Below are 21,975 nucleotides of genomic sequence, written 5' to 3'. Positions count from 1 at the left end.
GAAAGGTAGCACACACCTCGTTAGTGTTAGGTGATGAACAAAAAGTATTTATTAGCTTAGCACACATATCTACTAATTGACTCCATCTATAACTGAATATTTTTGATTTTCGTTATTCTAGATTGTACTTATGTAGGAGAATAGATAATGGGTTTTCTATATGAGGAATATTAATATTTGATTGAAATTAGAACAATCTGATTTGTGCTAGCTATGAAACAGTTATTAAGTATTTCTTGTAGAGTATGAATAATCCATCGTTCTTAGAATCGTTTCTATTTAGTCATATGATACTTTCATGTGTATGAAGAAATATGATGATCGGTTCCTATTGCTATTAATTGACATTATTCTTACTCTAGGACTCATTTACTTTAGTGGAGCCTTAACTTGGGAAAGCTTAAATAGTAACGCTGCCTGATAGATCAAGAGTAATTGCGCACAGATTTAATTTCATTGGGCTTTCTAAAGTAAAACATATCATTTGTCATCTCCTAATTGTTTGTTTAGGAAACCCTGTGTATTACTTATCCATTGTGTCTTGAAAGAAATCAGATTCTAATTTACACGATTAAATTAGATGCAACGTTTTGAGATTGTCTAGTGATTTTTGTGATCAAATCACTTTTGGCTTCAAACAACAACAACAACAACAACAACAACAACAACAAAAAATACAAGAAAGTCTATTTTTCCTCCCTTCAAGTAAATGGTTCATTGACTACAGTTCCCACGGAGAGAGGAATCGCATCTGTGAGTGCTAAGAGCACCCTAGCCTTCTCCGTGCTTTACCATTTTTGACTTTGTTACAATCACCTCTTTTATACCTTCACATTTCTTGAGCGAATTCTCCATCTTGTTGTAATCTAACTGACAAATTATTTCGCAATACTTATACCTGTAGTTTACTTTTATACAGGTATATATCTGGTTGTTATACAATCAATTGGTAAATATCACTTAATAATCTTAACAACACTGTAGTCAAATCATTTTTTTTAAAAAAGTTTCCTTAGCAACAAGGCAATAAAGTTATTTACAATCATTTAAGTATATGGACCGTGAAGATTTAAGTTGCACTGAAGGCAAGTATTGGGTAAGCGACATCCTATCTGACCACTATCAAATTACTACAATGGACTTATTTGTGGATAAACAAATGTTAAGAGGTCAAATCAAGACAACACTGCTGTTAAGATTAAATAACTGTTGTTATTTCAAATGATTTGTGAATGTTTCTTTCTTTCTTTTCATTTTTCAAACGAGATAGGCTGATATTGAAGTAAAGCTTTCACTGCAATATTAAGTCATTTACGGGGAGAAAAAAGGTGCTTCCATAACAACAGAGGGCAGTACGTTATCTATTACTTTCCAATGTAATCCTTCTTTCCAATAAATGTTGAATGTTGACAACAATATCAGAGGAGACAGTGGTTCAGTGGTAGAGTGCTTACATTTGATGCGTGGGGGTCTTAGTTTGATCCCCGGCCAAGTAAGTTTGTGGTGGACAATATTGTGCCCGTGGGTTTTCTCGGGGTACTCTCGTTTCCTCTCGCATTCTCATTCCATCAATTCTTCTATCATCATTCACTTGCCTCAGTCATTCGTCTTTCTTAACCTAAAGGGATGTTAAACTGAAAGATTTCATTTCATTTTTTGACAATATCCATAATGGCTGCATCAAATTCAAGGAATCAAAGTTGAAACCGAAATTCACAATAACTGAATTAAATTCCACGGATGAATGTTGAGATTAATATCCATAATAATGGAATCAAACTCAAGACATGAATATTAAGAGCAATATTTATAATAACTCAGTCAAATTCAAGGAATGAATGTTGAGAGCAATATTCATAATAATTGATTCAAATTCCAGGGGTGAGTGTTGAAAGCGATATCCATAATAATGGAATCAAACTCAAGTAATGAATGTTGAGAGCAATATTGATAACAATTCAGTCAAATTCAAAGAATGAATGTTCAGAGTGATATTCACAATAATTCAGTCGAATGTCAAGGACTAACATATATTGCATTAGTTTAACAAGTGGAGAATGGTTCTGCAACGTACGAACGCTAGAGCTAAGTAAAGAAAATCAGCACTATTATTCGCTATCATGATCAAATCGAAGATAATGGTGTCTCAATTGTGGAGCACTCACCTCTGATGTTTGGTATCGCTGGTTAGATACCAGCTTCCGCCAAGTAGGTTTTGTAGTGGACTAACATCGTGTGTGTGGGTTTCTCGGTATTATCCTGTTTCTTTGTACTTTCTTCATTCCATCATTATAATCTATCTCCTTTAGCCTAACTTACTAATCATAGGATTTTAAAGCCTTCTCTCCAAATGGAATTAAAAACCTTTGAAATACAGCACAAGTCGACAAACTTCCTCCGCAATCATTCAAATAACTTTTCTTTCGTTTTTTCGCGCCCCCCATTAGAGGCAGGTAATAGGAGTACCAAGGGATGACTGGATGACCTGGGGAAACCTTTTAGACTTCGTAACATACAAGTGATATAATTACCACTATATTCTGACCCTCGTTATCCTCAGATTTCTTCAGGTAGCGGCCAAGTGAAAAACAAAACGAAATCCCACCACTATTAGGGATCGAGCCCGGGTCACACATTTGGTAGACACATTACTTTTAATAAGTAGCAATATCATGTGTATACAACATGGATGAGTTTGATTTGTACAGCGCGATATTTTCTCAATTAATATTGAAACTAGTAGATTTCTACTTCGTCTAGCTTTAGTATAGAAATTAGAATAGAGATGGAGGATATTGCAGGTTTAAAACCATTGAGACAATTTAGAACCATCGAAGTAACTTAAAAAATAAATTGTTTCGATTTAATTATTACAACAAGGGCCCTGACCATATTAAGAATTGAACATTAATATTTGTGACAGCGAGCCAAAGGCTCACGAGGAAGAAAACAGTGTGCATTCAGCAGAACTTAAATACAACGGATAATTTAGTTAAAACGATTTATTATTGCTGTTTGTTGAAGTTTAGTGTCTCTTTTTCAGCACCGAGGCTATATGAGACGTAGACCCTCAATGTGAAGTGTGCGATCAATACTCTCCCACGGAAACTCAACGCGGGAATAGAACCAAGAACACCCATGTGTGCTCTAGTCACTACACCAACAGAGAGAACATATACTCTTCTTAAATTACAACTATCAAGCCTTCCAGAAGAAGTACGTTTGGTATTGCAGTAAATAATTATTAATGATTATACTACTGTTTGTTTCTTTTAAAATGTTTGACAGAAACTTGTAAACTGGCTTTAAAAAAACTGATAATACACTGCATATTATATTAGTAGAAGTTTTGCACTGTATTTTAAGAAAAACGATAAAAAAAAAGGAGCTTAAGTGTTCGTTCGTGGTTTAACAAGGACATCAATGGTAGATCTATTGAATCAATGTAGTTGTCTGGCCTTCGGCAATAAGCAGATGTTAATAGCCGATCGAAAGCGTGATGTTCTTTAGTATCAGATATGTTAATGGTGAAAAGTCCTTGTTCACGAAGACTCTTCTCATGTCTCTATCATTGACGGTCATTTGCATCAAGATTTTCCTTTTTAATATTTTACCAGTGTTTCACTATCCTTCATTCGGACATAAGCGATTTTCTTCATTTAAAAAAACAAAAAAATTGTCACGATTTAGTTATGATTTGCTGTTACACTTATGTAGTCAATGTCATTTGATCCTTCAAATGACTTTGGAAGGTCTAAACGTGTCCAGTTGAGTGCAATTTAGGAAAAAAAGCACGAAGGTATCTTTTCATTATTAGGAATAAATTACCTTATACTAGAACTTCTTCAATAATCCAGGGTTCCAATTTTTTTTTTTTTCGATGTTGATCCTGTGTTATAGGAAAATTGTAAAAGCTTCTAATCAGAAATACAGGCAATGAAAGTTAATCCCTGACTAACAAGGGAAGTAGGTGAAGTGGTACGCGGGAATCTGTATGTGTTATATATTGTTGGAAAGGTCACACCGAATACATTTCACATGTGAAATATCTTGGTTCCATGGTGCCTGTAGGGGACGTGTTGACCATCAGAACAAGGAACGTTCCGAAATACCAGAAAATGTGGACTAAATAGTAAGCTATGACGTAATTGTTTTGAGGCGTGGTGTATATATAGGTTTAAAAGGTAGCTGAAGACGAATTTGACATCAAATGTTTACAAATCAAAATGGCGGACCCAAAATGGTGGACACAAATTAAAAAAAAACAAGCTATGGATCTGAAATTAGCTATATAGCTCTATTCGACGTCGCTATGTATGAATCGGATACCAAAAGTGTAAAATTCAAAATGGTGGATCCAAGATGGCGGACGAAATGTAGAATGCAAAACACAAACAATTCATACAATCTGCTACTTTTCCGTTTTATTTTTCTAAGCCATGAAAATTAGTTTTCCTTTCAATTTTCTCAAAAACTACTCATAAAAATTTAGACTTAATATTTTTATTCAGCTCAGCATCTATTGATATATATATATTAGTGGTGCGCACAAAATCGTTTTATAGGTAAACTGAAATCAGTTTTTGATTTTTTTTTTAAAAAGTATTATATCAAAATCCAGTTCTGCATCTATTCGGTTTTCAATTGAAAAGAGATATCAGTATTAAGTCCAGTTTCGGTTTTCTATGAAACCGGTTTCGGTTAAAACCAGTGGTTTTGTAAAAAAAACAAAACAAAAAAAACAAAAAAAACGAAATGTCGGTTTTCAGTTTTGTGTAAACCGTCTTTTGAAGTGAAAATTGGTTTCACCCATCCATAATATACACTCTCCATCTTTGTTCAGTATCATAGTTAAACGAAGAATAATGTTTACGAACTAACCACTGTATTGGATTACATCTTATTAACCTTACTGTTTACTGTCGTGTTGGTAGTGTCATAATGAACTCCTTGATGATGGTATACTTCAAGGTAGGCTTGATATCGTACATCATCCATCAATTTTTGAGTTTATAAAAAGTTCAGTCTCTTATGGATTTTCTCGAAAACTGCGCATGTGAATTCACACTTATCTATATTACCTTGTTCAACCCAATGAGGTCTATAGACAACATTTTTCCCGTTATACGTTAATACTAAAATAATTCGCGTATCTATACCGTGACTCTATAAACGACGACATAATACATTCTCTCTCTGACCAATTGGTATGACGCCCTCCCAATATCTGTACTACAGCCCTTTTCATACATTCAATTCACCCCTAAACCTAACCGCATGTTATTCAGTTGAATATGTACTATATTTGTATGTGCGGAAATATCTCTTTAAAGCATGCAGCGATGGTTTATTATTATTCCTATCATAATGAAATAGCCCTTTTGTGTCGTCCAAAGCTCTGATTTTAAATGAACAAAAATTCAGTTGATTGTTGTAATTTTCTTTATAACTTAGAGTTGTTGCAATATATATTACATAGTTTAACTCGATACTATACAACAAAACAGACAGACGTATGATAAAAATTTCAATGTTGTGATCACAACTAAGTGTCACTGCATTTATTACAGGAATCTCATGTATTCATATTTTTTAAATTCTTCTATAGTTTTTCTACATTTCCACAATTGATGTTTGTTGCTACTTTCATACTCTATTAAAATATCATCTTACTTACAGACACATTGGTAATATAATCAATTACATAGAGAGATGGACATGACATTTGCTATCAGTACTATCCCATATTCCCTTATAAGACTAGGGAATTCTTAAGTGGCCAGTTCATACAGTAATTAAGACCTAATTATATCCACATTTCCTTTGCATATAGAAAGTGTGAATATATAATTCCACAGAAGCACAATACAAATCTTTAGTTCGACCCAGAACAATGTGACTTTGTGAGGAAAAAGTATTCTGTTCATGATGTTTTCCTTACATATCTCCATTCTACGAACTTTTTATGGTAATTCATTTTCCTTTATCACCAATGTTTCTTCCTGGGCTATATTTCCTTGAGTGTTGCCCCCTCCCTGGAGTTGGTTAACCTTTCTGCGGAGCAACAATATATTAAATTGCGAATATATGGCATTCCTGTACAAAACATGTTCGTCAACAAATACTGTCCCATTGCAGTTTTTTTACAATTTGATTTTATTTCCCCTTCTCCAGTCAAAATCTTCTGGAACAAATCCTGCTTATCATTTGTTTAAGGATTAGAAATGGTATGTTCAACTACACGTGGAAATATAAATTCAAGCAGGTATGATGAAACACTCAAAAGCGTTTTTAAGCATCCCTGTATAATAATGTGAAAATAGAGTATTTGCAATTTAGAAAAAGGAGGGAAAGGGTATATGATAGGGCTTATTTTTCAGTCGTCGTAGATTTCGTATCATTTTGTAGTGAATTAGATGCTGTTATGGACAGGAACAGGTACGGGTCCAGGGGGGGGGGGCGATCACTCCCCCAGGAAGAGGAAACTTTCTTATTTTATATATAAATAAAACCCATCCCAGACTTTGAAGCTCTTAAAAAAGTAGCTCTAAGTAGAAGTATTACAACCCACCGCCCCCCAGAAGTATGTCCTGGATCCGCCCCTATAGCGTCCATTGAAGTTTAGGAAGTACCACTTCTCCTAAGTAAATAGGATGATATATAAAGAATAATGCATATATATAAATACACGTGGTTATGAGTTGATTTGATTTTGAGTTTAACGTCCCTTTCAGCAGCGAGGCTATATGAGACGGAACCTACTGATTGACGTGGAACCCGAACCACATGAGCTCTCGCCGGGAGTCGAACCCGGGTCTACCACGCCAAATGCAAGTACACTTCCCGCTTAGCCACGAAGGAGCTCGTATATACGTGCTTATGTACTTATGTACTGTGTAATTAATTAAGAAGAATAAATACAATAATAATGATAATGAAGGAGAGAGGAACACCCAAAGACAGAGGTCTGGTTTAAGTTTCAGGTACTGTACTAGATTACAACTGTCTATGGTTCCCCACCTCATTCTGCTTCAAGAGCACAATCGACACTAAAGAGGGAGAGTAAATAACAAAAGGAAAAGTAAAGAGTGTAGTGGGTGTCAGGGGTGAAAGAGACTGCCGGTAAGTCGTCAAAAAAGATGTAATGGAAGAGGAGATGGTAGGACTAAAAAATAAATAAATAAATAATGGAATAACGGTTTAAGAAAAATGGTTAAGGAATAATACATTAAATATTTAGATTCCTACACTAAATGTAGCAGTAAGTAGATAACCATACAACACCACTGATTGTGGGTTTCCTCTGAAGTTGTCTTGTTTCTTTGCAAATTATTATTCCTGTTTTTTTTTTCATTTGTTCTTGTAGTCTACAGTACAAAGCGGGATCAGAAACTATTGAGTTTACTTACACGCTTACTGCTCTTATTGGCAAGTTTTGGTTTTAAGGCTGAAAACAATATGAGCTTTAATCCAGGGGGTAGTCGAATTTGAACCATGTGCACGAAAGATTATCATTTTAAATTCTTCGAAAGCCTTCTCTGTCTTGAAGTGTCTCAATTCATCCTCAGTGTACACTTTGATTTATGATTAAAAGTCTGACATTCATAATAGTGTGACCTTAACTACTGTATAACGACCTTATGGGTTGAAAAAACTTCGTGCATCAAAGGTCTGAGGTACTAATTTCGATCAAACAAAGCTTTGATGTAATAATATGCATGAAACAAAGGTTTGAGGCAGTAATTTGAATCAATTGATCTAAACTCATCAGCAGTATTTAGCCATTACTAGCAGGCTATTTGGAAAAAAAACTTGCAGCTTATAATCTAAATAATAAGAGCGTAAGTGTGGTTCAGCACGTAAATAAATGCTTTAATTAAAGAGAAAATTTTTCACTCCATAAAAGTGTGCAGATTAAGAAATATGCACCAAAATGCATCTTTTGATACATTTTAAATCGTCAAGAGTATTTAATGTTGTGTCTTGTAGCTTATGAAATACGTCGATCCTTATGCACAATAACAAAATACTGTCACTGTATTATTTAAAAATATATGTTCTATGTGTAGGGTGTACCTAACTGAAGCACCAATGCAAGGTTTAGTATAGGTATTACACAAAGAGAGAAAAATCGGTAAGACTATATCTTTTTGTCTTCAAGATATGTGAGCATGTCTTCAGGACTACCATGACATGTTTGGGGTTGATACACCAAATATTCAGAAATAAACCTCGAAACATGAAATTTTATAGTTTTACGTTCCGCGATTATGCCTTACAAGGCAAGGTGCGATATCACAACCATCTAGGAGGGAGACAGGAGTGTAAAATAATAATAATTAAAAAAAAAATTCGCGCTAAATTTTTCGAATTAGAGAGTTGAGATATTTGATCAATTATTAAACTAAAAAAGATGAGAGATATCGCTAACCACTATTTTATCCATGAATTACATATGAAGTGTATGTTAATGACATACAATTATCATAATTAATTTGCAAACTTCTGATAGCAATGTCACTTTGTCCATGTCGGTCCCGGCGTTTCCCACTCGGACATAAAATTTGAGGACATTATTATTGCTTTACACCATTAAAATCAGACTCACAACATTGAAAACTGTTTACAGGAGATGATAATAGATAGATCATCCCTTGTAAACAGTGTTCAGTCTTGCCAGTCGGATTTTAAAGTTGTAAAGCAATAATAATGTCCTCAAATTTTATGTCCCCTGTAGGGGACGCGGGACGGACATGGTTATTCACCCCTCCCACCAAATTCTTGGTGGAAATAATTTCTAACCAAAAATATTAAATGGGAAAATTCCCGCAACCCTCACGATAATGCACACTGCTGTAAAGTCAAGGAGATGGATGGTTAATGAAACTAAATTATTATGACAGAATTGGCGGATTGAAAATAGAGGAGGAAATGAGAGAACCCCGAGAAATTCAAAGAACATAATGTTGCTTACCACAAACTCACATGGCTTGGGGTCGACCTAGTGATCCCTGACACCAGAGATCAGTACTCTAGAACTTTTGTTTTGAACTGAAATATGGAATATATGTATAGTTTGGTTTCTTATTTTACTATTTATTATACTGTGAGTTAATTACCAGTCTTGATAGGAACACGAATACAAAAGTACCATTAGCTTAACGCAGTAGACCTATATACCACTTCAACACTGAACCACAATGCTCTCAGTGACAGGACTTGCTTTCAAATTGGTAATATTTATTTTTCATACTTCGAAATTTATTTTTCGGATACATTATGTCCAGTAACAGTGCACAAATTATGCTATTTAAGCCGCGATATAGTCTTTAATGTCTCTACGGCCAGAAACAAACATTTATTACGGAAGAACTCTGAGGGTTATTTCATAGTACTGGAAAATAAGAACTCCTATTAAGTGACAACATAGCCAGAGGGAAGGTCGGGCAATCATTATTATTTTGAAGGGGCCAAATATGTAATTGACCCCGTCTTTGTTTTCTTACAAGACAAAATCTATATACGACATGCATATTCATTACCCTTTGACAGTTGAAATCTGTAGTAAGCATAAGGTGGTGATCCTATTTTCCAGACTCCCAAATTTTGTTTTGGAACTCTTGAAATTATAAATAGTATTAGTTTTGAACAATCTGTGGGAGCTGGAGAATCATGTGAGTTTAAGGAGGGAGATCATTATTTGGAAGTTTTCTTAACATAAATCGACTAAAAGTAGAAACGGATACAGTATGATCACATTCCAATACCTCGGGGAGGAATTCTTGTATTAATCAGGATTTGACTAAAATGATATGAAAAGAAAGCTGAATATGAAAAGAAAGCATCAGAGTAGTGGTGTCGATTTCTGTAATACTTTGGGGAAGGCATTCCGTATTTGTGAATCACGTTGCCACATACAAGAAAAGATCTCAGATCCAAGACTTCAAAGCAAACTTCACAGGATCGATACCAGAATCCCTTTTCTCAGGGCCATATTGAATTAAATTCAAATACAGGCCCGCTCATTATAAATATAACAAACGTGAAAATCTTGGTCTCTTAATATACTCGGTTAGTAATTGCGTCCCTAGTTTCGAAATTCTAATGGAAAGGAGATTACTAACGTGGATGTACAGTAGGTACCACATGTATTGCTAAGTTATTTTCTGTTTTTATCTCCAATCCCTAAAGAAACAACAAAATAGGGCTTCCGGGGGCGTAACAGCCTTGAATTTCCATTATCTGTCTTCCTCAATTTCGTTGAAAACTACGAATATCTGGCTTTTCCCCAAAAGTATCATTCGTCCGATATTTTAAAAATATCGTTTTTATTAGTCATCAATGTTTACCTGTTACTTATTAATCCTGATATTCCAGCAAAACGTAAATGTATAAGTGTAAATATACTGTAAATTTGCATAGTATGTCTCGGTTTTCCGTGTAAATTTGCATAGTATGTCTCGGTTTTCCGTGTAAATTTTCATAGGGGTCCCGGTTTTCAGTGTAAATTTCCATGGAGTGTCCCGGTTTTCAGTGTAAATTTCCAATAAGATGTCCTGGTTTTCAGTGTAAATTTTCATAGAATGTCCCGCTTTTCAGTGTAAATTTCCATGGAGTGTCCCGGTTTTCCGTGTAAATTTCCATAGAGTGTCCCGGTTTTCCGTGTAAATTTCCACAGAGTGTCCCGGTTTTCAGTGTAAATTTTCATAGGATGTCCCGTTTTTTTTTTACTCTGGTAGCCCTAATCAAGAAGTACAACAGTTACTCTGATAAGAGCCATTAGGCTAATACCTACAGAATAATGATATTTTTTTCTAACGTAATTTTGTTTAAAGTTTTGTTATGTCACAGAATGTATGAATAATTATTAGAGAAGAAATTGGTCTATTATGCAATAGTAGTTACAGGTTAATTAATCGACAATTAAAAAACGAATGTAACAAAAACATCACTTACCTTATTGCGTGCGATGTTGGTGCGGCTAGCACCAAAGGTAGTACCAATTACGTAACATTGTTATTATTATTAATTTTTAAAAAGAAGGTCCTTAAACTTGTAATTACGTAGAGGTGCTGATCCTTAAGAAAATTGGAGCACTTCACAAACACTTTAGTTTTATTCACTATTTTTTAAATCACTTTTTTCTTTGTCTTCCACAAATAAATCGCTTTTGCTACATTAAGTTGTTATGTTTACAGTGATATAAGAACTTTTGATCACACAACTCACAGCCACAGACACGAAAAAATATATTAATTTTATGTTTTCTGTGTTTTGGAACGTCTTTTTTGTGTAATAGTAGGTTTCTTGAAAACCCCGCTTCGTTATCCAGAAAAGCGTATAAGGAAACTAAAATAACGTGTGTCGGTTCCGTGAAGTGTAATAGCTATGTCATGGGCACGACGGCCGAACTTTTATACTTCACCGCTTGTGCACGACTGACATTATACTACAACGGCAACATAACGATAAGCACACACACACACACACATAGAAACACAGAGCACAACACAACACGGGGCAACTAACTACCAACCAACCAACAACTGATTGCCGTCACTGGAAGCAGGAAAGTTGTGATCTTCTGCTTTTATCGTGCCCTTCCGCTCTTTGTAGAATAGTGTCTACAGTCGAAGAATCCCACTGACTGACTAACTGCAAGACACCATTCCTTCTTCTTCAGTGCCTTCGTTGGAGCGAACTGGTTCACGCCCGCTGGCAGTGCCGTTGCTAACTTTACACAACTTTCACCAGATGGATTTTTTTCCTCTCTTCTTATATGTATATGTATGTATAGGTTTATATGTGTCCAGTTTCAGTGGAACGTAACTTGTGTTTCTTACAAAGAGCAAGACATTTATATATGTATATATAAATGAGAATTTAGCTCTTGATGTTGTGGATATTCTTCCTGAGGTCTTACTCCGATGGTCAATGACATTCATAACCACAAACTTCGCAAGGACAGATCTATGCAAAACTAAATTATGCTCACCATGTGAAGGACGTTACATTTTAGTTTTGCGACAAATGTCATCCTAACACATGTCTTACAATGAAAAAGCATTATATTGGACATTGTCCGTTGAACTAAATTTTAACTCTCTGGTGTTATTAGTTTACGAAGATCGTGGGCTGACTAAACAGCTTTATTTTACGTGTGGGGAGGAGGAAGAATGATGTGTAGTCAATGTAATTACAGCGGGTCGTTCGGGCAAATGGAAGAATTTTACCCCTAATTAGAACCCCTCAGACCTGTAGCCTGCCCAAAAATCTAGGGGGGGGGGCGGCAGAAGATAGGGGGCCGATCCAACCATATTATAGTTCATCACCATATTATAGTCCATTTGCCAGCCTACCGTGGAAATTTAAGGGGGGCAACCAAACTTTAGGGGGGCCAGCCCCCTAGACCCCCCTGGATACGTGCCTGCAACCCCTTTCCCCGAAAGTATCTCCAATTCTCCTCAATTCAGATTACTAGTACTTTTGCTGTAGGCTACTACTTTTAGCTCCCAATATATTGAACTCCCGGCACACAGAGAAAATCTTCTGGGCTCATCATTAAGCACACTAGCTATCATGACTGTTATTTCTTGACGATGTCTCAACACTAAACATTGTTAAATTTCTCGATGTCCAAAAGATGTTTCTTCAGTGTATGAAGTATCAGTTGAAACGGCAGACACAGAACTGGACCGATTGCTTCGAATCAGGACCCGTGCCTAAGGACGACTCCGTATTAGAATATAATCTACTTTCGGCTGTCAAATACACACAAGAATCCATTGCAATATAAGCTTTTCTTGACAATCCCAGTAACTGTGGAATCTGCAGAAAGGAGTTTTTCCAAGTTGAAACTGATCAAAAGTTAATTGAAATCATCATTTCAGCAAGAATATTTGAGCATTTTGGCAATTTTGTTCATTGAAGCTGAAATTACAAGGAGTTTGAACTCTGCCAAAATTCTAAAAGATTTTGCAGAGAAAACAAGCAAGAAAAATAAATTTTATAAAATGAAATGATAATATGACTTAATTTATAAAAGTTGAGTGAATTTTCATTATGAGTGTATAGTTGAAGAAACATAATTTATTTCCAACAGTACACGTAAATTTTCATTTGTTTTTATCTGAAGAAAAATAAGCCTATTTTTTTTCAAGAAATCCCTACACAGTCATTTAAGAAACACGAAATTATGATTATGTACTATTCAGAGATGATATACAAATTTATTAGTTACGTATAGGCTTGCATGTATCGAGTTTATATTAAAATGTAGTTTACACCTTTTTGACTTAGTAACTTGCATGCACTTAATGGAGCTGGGAATGAGGGATCCTTATTGGAACGTGTGATACCGGTTGTATAACTTTGGGAAGCCCATTTCAATATGTGTTTCGTTGCCAGACACCATCTACAAGGAATCAATAAGAATTTTAGTACAAAAACAAACTTTGGGAGGGGAAACGGAATAGACTTATGCTTCTCTCGCAAAAGCAGAACCGAATTAACCTATCTGGAGGCCCGGGACCAGAAAAATGTGGTCCCTGCTGACTACTTTTCTGTGAAAGTACAGTAGGAAATTGAAGGGAATATGTTTAATATTTTTGGTCATGTTTTATTTTATGATGATGATTGTATCTTTATAATTCTTTTTAGATAACCAGTTGAGATTTTGATCAGAGTAGATGCCCTTCTCCACATGGAGGTCCGGGGCTACAGTTCCTTTAAGCCCCCCTTTAATCCGACTCTGCGTAAAAGTTAAAATTTTGTACAAAATTTATGTTTTTCAGATCGAGAACCTTCATATTTTCATACTCACTAACCGTACCACAATAAAGTTTGGCAAATACTCGTATATGGTAATAAACAGGTAGACGTTTCAAGGTATACCTGTCTGTGGAACTCCAATAGGGGTGACCAAATTGTTTTCAGGAAAATGTCCGGTCATTTGAGGCGCCTAGTATCAAAAGCCGCCAAATTAATTTTTTTTAAAAACCGAACTTGAGTTATATATCTCTTGTTATGAGTCTAATCTAAAGGAATTCCATAGAAACAAAATTTTGTTTAAAAGCTTAATATTTCATACTAAAAAACTAGTTCAAATATGGGAATTTGAACGCGTGTACATAGAACTTCACTGCACGTTTCGCGACATTACTCGAAACTAAACGAAACGGATGTGGCGAATTTTGATACTAGACGCCTCATTTCCCCTAATTTATTCCATATATTTGGAGCGTGACATATGAATGTGATGTTACACAAAAACTTGCTACATACTGAAGACAATGACGTGCGAGCCATAACCCTACGATAATCAGGGTATGAGCAGGAGTTTCTTAAGTAATTTTTTAATATCGAGGAGACCGGAGCTATTTAGGTATTGTAAGAGAGAGTTGACTTGAATTAATTCTGAGTTTAACATCCCTTTCAGCAGCGAGGCTATATGAGACGGAACCTACTGATTAACATGGAATCCGAACCACATTAGCTCCTGCCGATAATCGAACCCGGATCTCCAACGCCAAAGGCGCGTACGCTATCTGCTTAGCCACGAAGGAACACTGGCTAAGAAAGATCAATTTTCCTGAAAACTAGCGCAATTGACGTTTTTATTTATAGACGTTAAAATATTAGTAAACTGTAGTAGTATAATACATTTAAAAATTAAATCTTACCATAAAACCGATATTCAGAAAAAATATATTAAAGTGAAACGAGCAGAAAATGAAATGAAAATTACGGGGCTATTTAGGTCTTTTAAGAGGTTATTTGAGTCTTTATTGTACTGAATTTTTATTTTATTTAAAAATATTCTTCACTTCAAGTGAGCTTTGTGATGGACAAACACCGTGTGCGTGGGTTTCCTCGGGGTTCTCCGTTTTTTCCCAATTTCTTCATTCCACTATTTCATTCATCTCTCATCACGGTCTCCTTTAGCCTAACTGGCATAAGCGTAGGATGTAAAACTCAAAGATTTCATTTCATTTTTTTCAACAAAAATTCATATCTGGGTATAATACTACATACTACATGAAACCTATATTTATATATTAATAGCGGTGTCTCTGAACAAAAAATTTCAGGTCCAAATTGAAAATAACCAATTTGTTTGTGAATCTTAATCTCTTGAACCACCCGACCGATCTCGATCAAATTTTTGACGTAGCTGCAGTTCTGGCCTGGGAGTGTTGTTATCTATTCATTTTGAAGGTAGAACTTAGGGGAGGAGTAGTAGGGGGAATTATAAAAAAATAAATGAAACCTAATAACTCTTAATCCAAACGACGCACAGTGGACGAAACGCATAATCTAGCTGTGCAAAAGTCGTATATATAAAAAAATGCCTCACTGTGGTACATAAACATTTATTTGCAACACTATAGTAACAACTAAACTGAACAAAAGCATGAGTACCGTAAAGTGGGGTGGATTCGACCGGTGGGATGACCTTGAAATCTATTGTTTTCATTTTCCGGTTATTCTGCTATCAGTTTTCATTTGTTCAGTCTTATTTTTTAAATATAAAAATATTTTTTCCCCAATAGGTACATAGTTACAAGGTGTAAGGATAAGTTTCTGTGTGACAAAATCAAGATGTCCAAAGCTACCTCAATTTACGGTACGAAATATCAAAACTGTTCTTACAATAAGTGTGCATTTTATCTAAATATGAACGTATGGAACAGTTACCGGAACATTATTCACTATCAGGGTCGCTTTCACAATCTGGGGATATGTCAGGAATGAGATAAGGTTGTGTCAAGAGAAATTTGACGTCATCATCAAGTCCCCAAATCTTACGTGGTCGAGCAATGTGGCCACTTTCAGAAATGGAAGAGATGAAAGAATCAGAGGAAAATATCATAGTATTCATTAAGTCTGTCGTTGTTTGCACACGGTTAAATTTGCGTGTATGGAACTCCTTGTATCGTCTTAAATCTTTATTTCTCGCTTCCGTAGCTTCCTCTGAAAACATGCCAATAGGGAGAACAGCAGCTGTGATGATATCTGCCCCATGAATGAGCAGTTTATCCACACTAGATGGCATGTAGTACCAAGGGTACAGTTCAACAAACCTTTCAGCAGTCGCTTTTGAGTAACTACGAAACGCTTCCACATTCACCACATAACCGCATTAAACTGTTTGAAATACCACGTGGAACCGTTTTATTAACTCTTCATCGATTCCTGTGATAGATGATGCCACAGCAGACTGCTCGAAAAATCGCCTGGCAGTATTACCATCGTTTGTTTTACCAAACCCAGTCTTTGGATATCAACTAAGAGTCCCATTTTAGTTTTTAAGTCACCTTCAATGCATTTCTTAGTTTGCTGAAACTCTTACTTATCCACTAGCGTACGCATTTGCCACTTTTTGACGTACAGACGATATGCGATGTGTAGAATGCACTCAAAACACCTTATCCAAGCATGCAGTGTTCAAAGACCAAATTCATATTTGCTTTCATCCGTCGAAAGTTGCTCTATGAGTTTTAAGTTTCACATTTTTTGGAGTCACCCCACAAATTCCACATGCTTGAGTTGAAATATCAGCAATGACCTGAAACATTTTCCCATCAATCATTGTTAATTTACACATAGAAGTAAATATGATATCGTTGCCACAAATATTGACAACAGTGGGACAGAGTCCTTGTATCTGCTCTTCGACAATTCCTATTTCACGTTTGGACACCTTCACAGTTTCTTCCTCAAATGAGAGTGTAATAGGCCAACAGAAACTTGTGGAGGAAGGTCGAGGATTCTGCCAAATAAGAACATTAGTTTTATTTGCACGCGTATGTAGTAGAACTATACACACTGCTAATAGAAATGAATCTGTTTTAGCATCCTCATCATTATCATAGAATATTTGCTTGTATGTGGAATGGCCAGAGCTACCATCACGACCCCACTTAAAAATAACTGTAACACCATCCGATAAATGATCGACGTTTTCAGATAACCATGACCAATCTAGTTGTTGTGTGGTCCACCAGTGCCTGAACTGATACCTCTGCTGATGTTTCACTTACTGTAATTGATTCCATATTGAGATAATAGTCTTTCTTTGCTTTCTGGATTTGATCGTGGAAGGATATACATTAGCATTACGTGCCTTAGCGGCAGACTGAACTAACTTGTAAGAATGTTTGGTAAAACGTCCGTCTATATACAATGCAAGTGCTTTTTTCGGCGTATACTTAGTAGGTTCCACGTTCGATGATTTCCATGATTTTTTAATTTTCGTAGCCCTCGTTCGTGTTGTTTCAGTGACCTCACGCACTACGCTTGCGGCATCTCTTCTTCCAGACAAACGTAAACTACTTTGGGCGGCAAATGCTAATTCTTCTGTTGAATGTGTCTTCACTAACGAGGAAACTTTCCTCTTTTTCGATGATACGGACAATTGTTCAAATTCCTTCGGTGGCCTTCCGAGTGTGCTGCAGGATGATGGCCCTGGTTCTGGATCATCTTGTTGATGCTGAGGCACAAAGGTGACATTGGTATCCAGCCATTTACCTTCGTGTGATAAAAATACCTCAAACATACGATTAGATTTCTGCCATTTTTTTATGCAACTTGCTATTAAAATTGTTTACTTGCTTCTTCAGATTCACTAAAATTGTACTCGTTTTTATCTGTGTTTGTCTTGTCCACTCCCAGTCTGCTCCAGACATACGTTGCAACTGCAGAATTTTTGGCACTTAGGGTTCTTTCTTCATGCCAAATATGAAATAGTTCTCTCCGGGATATAGACATCGTATTTAAAAAGATAAAACACATAAAAAAGTTGCAGTTTTCTGCAACTGATATCACTATTATTGCTTAAAAGAACATTCATTTATTGCACATAAACATATTTCAAGGTGGATATAGGCGGATATCTTTACTGTTTTTCCATTAAAATGCAATATAACGTATTTTTTGTAGGAAAATCATCTTCTGATGTTATATGCATGTAGTGTGGTACCCTATTTAATTTTTCAGTTAATTTTTTATTTATGTAACACTGCATCCCTTCAGCAGATAATGCTTCAATTTTCGATTCCTAACAGTCGGAAAAACTTGGGAGCACGATGGGTTAATTTTCACTCTCTAAATGTGACTACTATTAGTAACACCAGCGGCTGTACCACAACTCCTCTTTTATAAGTGCAAAACCATTTCCTTGCATAACGTAATATTTTTCTATTGTTGTTTCTGTCATCTGTGGTATATTTGTGACCCATTACGGGTACAATGGGTGCAATTCCAAGTAACTTGATTTTGGACTTTTGCACAGCTAGATTGTGAATTTCGTCCACTGTGCGACGGAGGGATAGGTATACAAAAATCAATAAATATAAAAATAAAAGTGACCATGTTCGTGAGTTAATAATTCTTGAACCACCCGATCGATCTCAATCAAATTTTCAACGTAGATGAAGTTCGAACCTGGGAAGTGTTTTATTATTTAATTTTGATGGTAGAACTTAAGGAAGGAGAGGAGAAGAGGGTAAATATATGAAAATTAATAAAACTTAGTAACTCTTGAATCACCCTACTGATGTCGATCAAACTTTCAACATAAATGACGTTCGAGCCTGGATAGTTTTTTTTAATGTTTTCACTTTGACAGTAGAATCTAGGGGAGGGGGAGGGGAAGGGGGAGATTAATATATAAAAATAAATAGAACTTAACTATTGAACCACTGAACCGATCTTGATCAAATTTTCAACCGTGACATTCGGGCCTGGGATAATTTTTATCATGCCGTGCCCCACAACATGGGGAGGGGAAAGGAATATATAAAAATGACGAAAATGACCAATATCAAAGAGCGCTTTAGTAATAGTAAAAACGGAATATATTACTATTTTTCCTTAATTTAACCCAGCGAAATCGGGGTGCGTCTTAGATTCGAGGACGTCTTAAATTCGAGGAATTATAGAGAAATTCTTAATTAAAGATATTATTAACGTGCTATTAAAACTACTTTGCTAGCCATAAATATTTTTAATTTTATATCATATTCAATCATTCAGACAACAATATTGTACTGCGCCCGGGTTCGATTCCCGGCGGGAGCTCATGTGGTTCGGATTCCACGTTAATCAGTAGGTCCACGTCTCATATAGCCTCGCTGCTGAAAGGGACGCTAAATTAAACTCAACAACAACAATATTGTACTGCGCTCGCGCAGGATGTGCGAGTTTGCTTAGTGAGAATAATTACTTTCGAGAAGGATGTCTCAAAAACAATCTTTTAAGTGAAACGAAAATATGATGTGGCCCGATTTCAGTAAAATGTCTACTATTAGAGCCCCTAGAAATAATAGTTTATATATTTTTAAGACTTTAAGTTGTTTCAAATATTGTCCCCTCAATTTAAATAGTGAATTATGGAATGAACCCGCCATACCATAGCAAAATAATTTGAAATAAATTAAGGTGTTGCCGCTCACTCATTATCTACACAAAATATATTTACCTAACGTGAAGCATCTGGGTCCCTACTTCAGAAAAATTGCCATCTAGGCCCCAGAAATAAGAAAAGTGTTTATTTAGGTTTTGGCTCAAATATTAATACATGCCCCTCCAGAAAATGTTCCAAATTACGGTGCCGTCTCTACACATGTCTAAATCTTAAATAATTACTTTAATTCATAACTCCATTTATATGTTGAAAAATTCAAGCATCATAATTTATAAAGAAAGTAATTTAAACAAGGTTTAAACTGTCCCTGCTAATTTGGAGAGTTTCTCTCATTTTTTACTTTTAGTTCTACCAAGTAATAAACGTGTAACTGTTATACCTAGGTAGGAACAAAATACCCATCCTCCTACTAACACAAACGAACAATGTTTACGTTTTCAAAAATACGATCCGCCAATCGTCAATAAGGTAACATTGAAGGGGGATGCAAAGCCAAAAATCTATGACAAGATTGTTTAAAATTAAATCACGTCTAATAATGCATTTCGGTTTTCGCAAATATAGGTAGTGTACTTAAAAATCTCATCTGACAAGAAGTTTTAAAAGTTATTGCAATAGGACGAAAATTTGTCTATTAAGTAAACATTTTAGAGAACTTTCTTCCCTTCAATTTTTATAGATACAGCATCACGGTTCCCTCGTTTTTGGATCAAAACATCCAATACACAGTGTGGCCCACAAGTAGGCATACACCCCTTCATTGATCAAGTATAACATTCTAGTTGCTTCGACTGTTCCGGGATTAGACGTTAAGAACAAATAATAAAGAAACTAAGTCTACCTGTTTGATAACAATAAGAAATGATATAAAATACGGGATGGGACTGTATACCTACTTTTGAGCCACCCTGTATTTCAATCGAATATTTTCTTGTGGGGCTTATATCTGGAGAACTAGATATAATGAGCCAAACCCAACCTATCACTTAACTCAGTAAGATTTGCATATTACTTAGAAAATACGAAAGTTTGATTTAGGGGCCATTGAAAAATTTCGTGGCCCCTGATCCACTTGGCCCAAAAGATTCAATATATTTCAACAAAAAATGTCTTGTAGGCCTTACTGGAGAACTACATATAGTGTAACCAAATAAAAAAAACTATCAGTTAACTCAGTATGGTGTGCTTATTTTGTAGAAAATACGAAAACTCGATTTAGAGGCCGTTCAAAAATTTTGTGGCCCCTGATCCAAAAACTAATCACTGAGCAAGATCGCAATCTTTTGATCCATTTTTAGGTTTTTCTGAAGTTCGTGTCCAATTTTCAATAAAGCACTTAAAATATGCACATTAAGTAAATGTTACATTTTTCTAGATGTTGTTAGACTATTTTAAGAAAATGATGCCTGAAAGATTTTTTTTGTATTGGAGAAACGAAAAAAAAAAAAAATATAGCACAAAACATCAAACTATTTTGCATTCTGTTATAGAAACGTAACCATAAATCTGACCTGCGATGTTTGCTCGGAAGTACGTAGTTGGAAGCTATTTTGGGTGTTAGCCAACAAAAGAACCTGAATGACAGCTATACTTTCCGGTGATGTAAGGCGAAAGTAAAGAAATATTAAGTAAAGACAATATTCTATTATTAGTGTTGATTTGTACGGTACAAATTCTGCGGTGTACCCTCCAGGCTAGCCCTAGTTTCCAAAATACTTGCGAAACTATTGGTTATGTCAAAATTATGTTACGTTTTGGTTCTTTCTTGAAACTTTTGAGTGCAAATATTACTGCCAAATGTTTCTGTAACTACAATAAGTTGTGTAATGTATTTTTGAATGACAACTCAAACTAACAACTTTTTGACTGTATATCCAAGTAAAATAAGTAAACAAAATAACAATTCGCATATTTTTGGCTTTTTCACTTATGTATTTATATAGTTATGTAATTTAACGGTCAACATTCAAGCTCCAAAGCTAGGGGAAACAGTGATGATGATAATAAACGAAACAAAATCATGGAATGAAGAATGTGGGAAGAAACGGGAGAATCCCTAGAAAATGTACGCATACAGTGTTTGTTCACCACAAAGTCCTCGTGGCGCAAGCAGTGATCGAACCAGGGACCCTATACATCAGAATTGAGTGTATATATATATATATATATGAGCAGTTCGGAGGAAGACAATGATAGGCGCCACTTTCGGTTAAATAAAGTTATTAGATGCAGTAGATTAGGATCGGACTACAGAACAGTATGTAGGTATTTTAGTTTCGGAAATGTACCTACAGATGGCAGGGAAAGGTTGTTTAGTATGTGTAACTACATTGCATTGCATGAGAATGTTGCACTTTCTTTTTCAGTTTAATCGAAAGTTGAAAAGGAGGCACGGTGGTCAGTGGTTGAGCACTTACCTTTGGTGCTTGGGTTCCCTGGTTCGATCTCCGGCCAAATAATTTTGTAGTGGACAACATCGTGCTCTTGGATTTTCCCGGGGTATTCCTGTTTCCTCCTACTTTCTCATTCTACCAATTCTTCTATCATCA

The 21,975-nt window shown here is 35.6% G+C and overlaps 1 protein-coding gene across 1 annotated transcript in view; it reads right to left on the bottom strand.

Moving 5' to 3' along the window:
• Positions 1-11,664, bottom strand: part of LOC145673262 (uncharacterized) — a 333,328-nt gene extending 321,664 nt beyond the window's left edge. The window contains exon 1 of the mRNA XM_081742792.1: positions 10,957-11,664. The gene's annotated coding sequence lies outside the window, so the exon portion shown is untranslated. The remainder of the gene's footprint in view (positions 1-10,956) is intronic.
• Positions 11,665-21,975: the final 10,311 nt, after the last annotated feature.

Source organism: Thermobia domestica, chromosome 16, assembly GCF_964235325.1.
Source record: "Thermobia domestica chromosome 16, izTheDome1.hap1.1, whole genome shotgun sequence".
Lineage (NCBI taxonomy): Eukaryota > Metazoa > Arthropoda > Insecta > Zygentoma > Lepismatidae > Thermobia > Thermobia domestica.
Note: the sequence above shows the minus strand (reverse complement) of the source record. Positions and strands in the feature narration are given on the sequence as shown.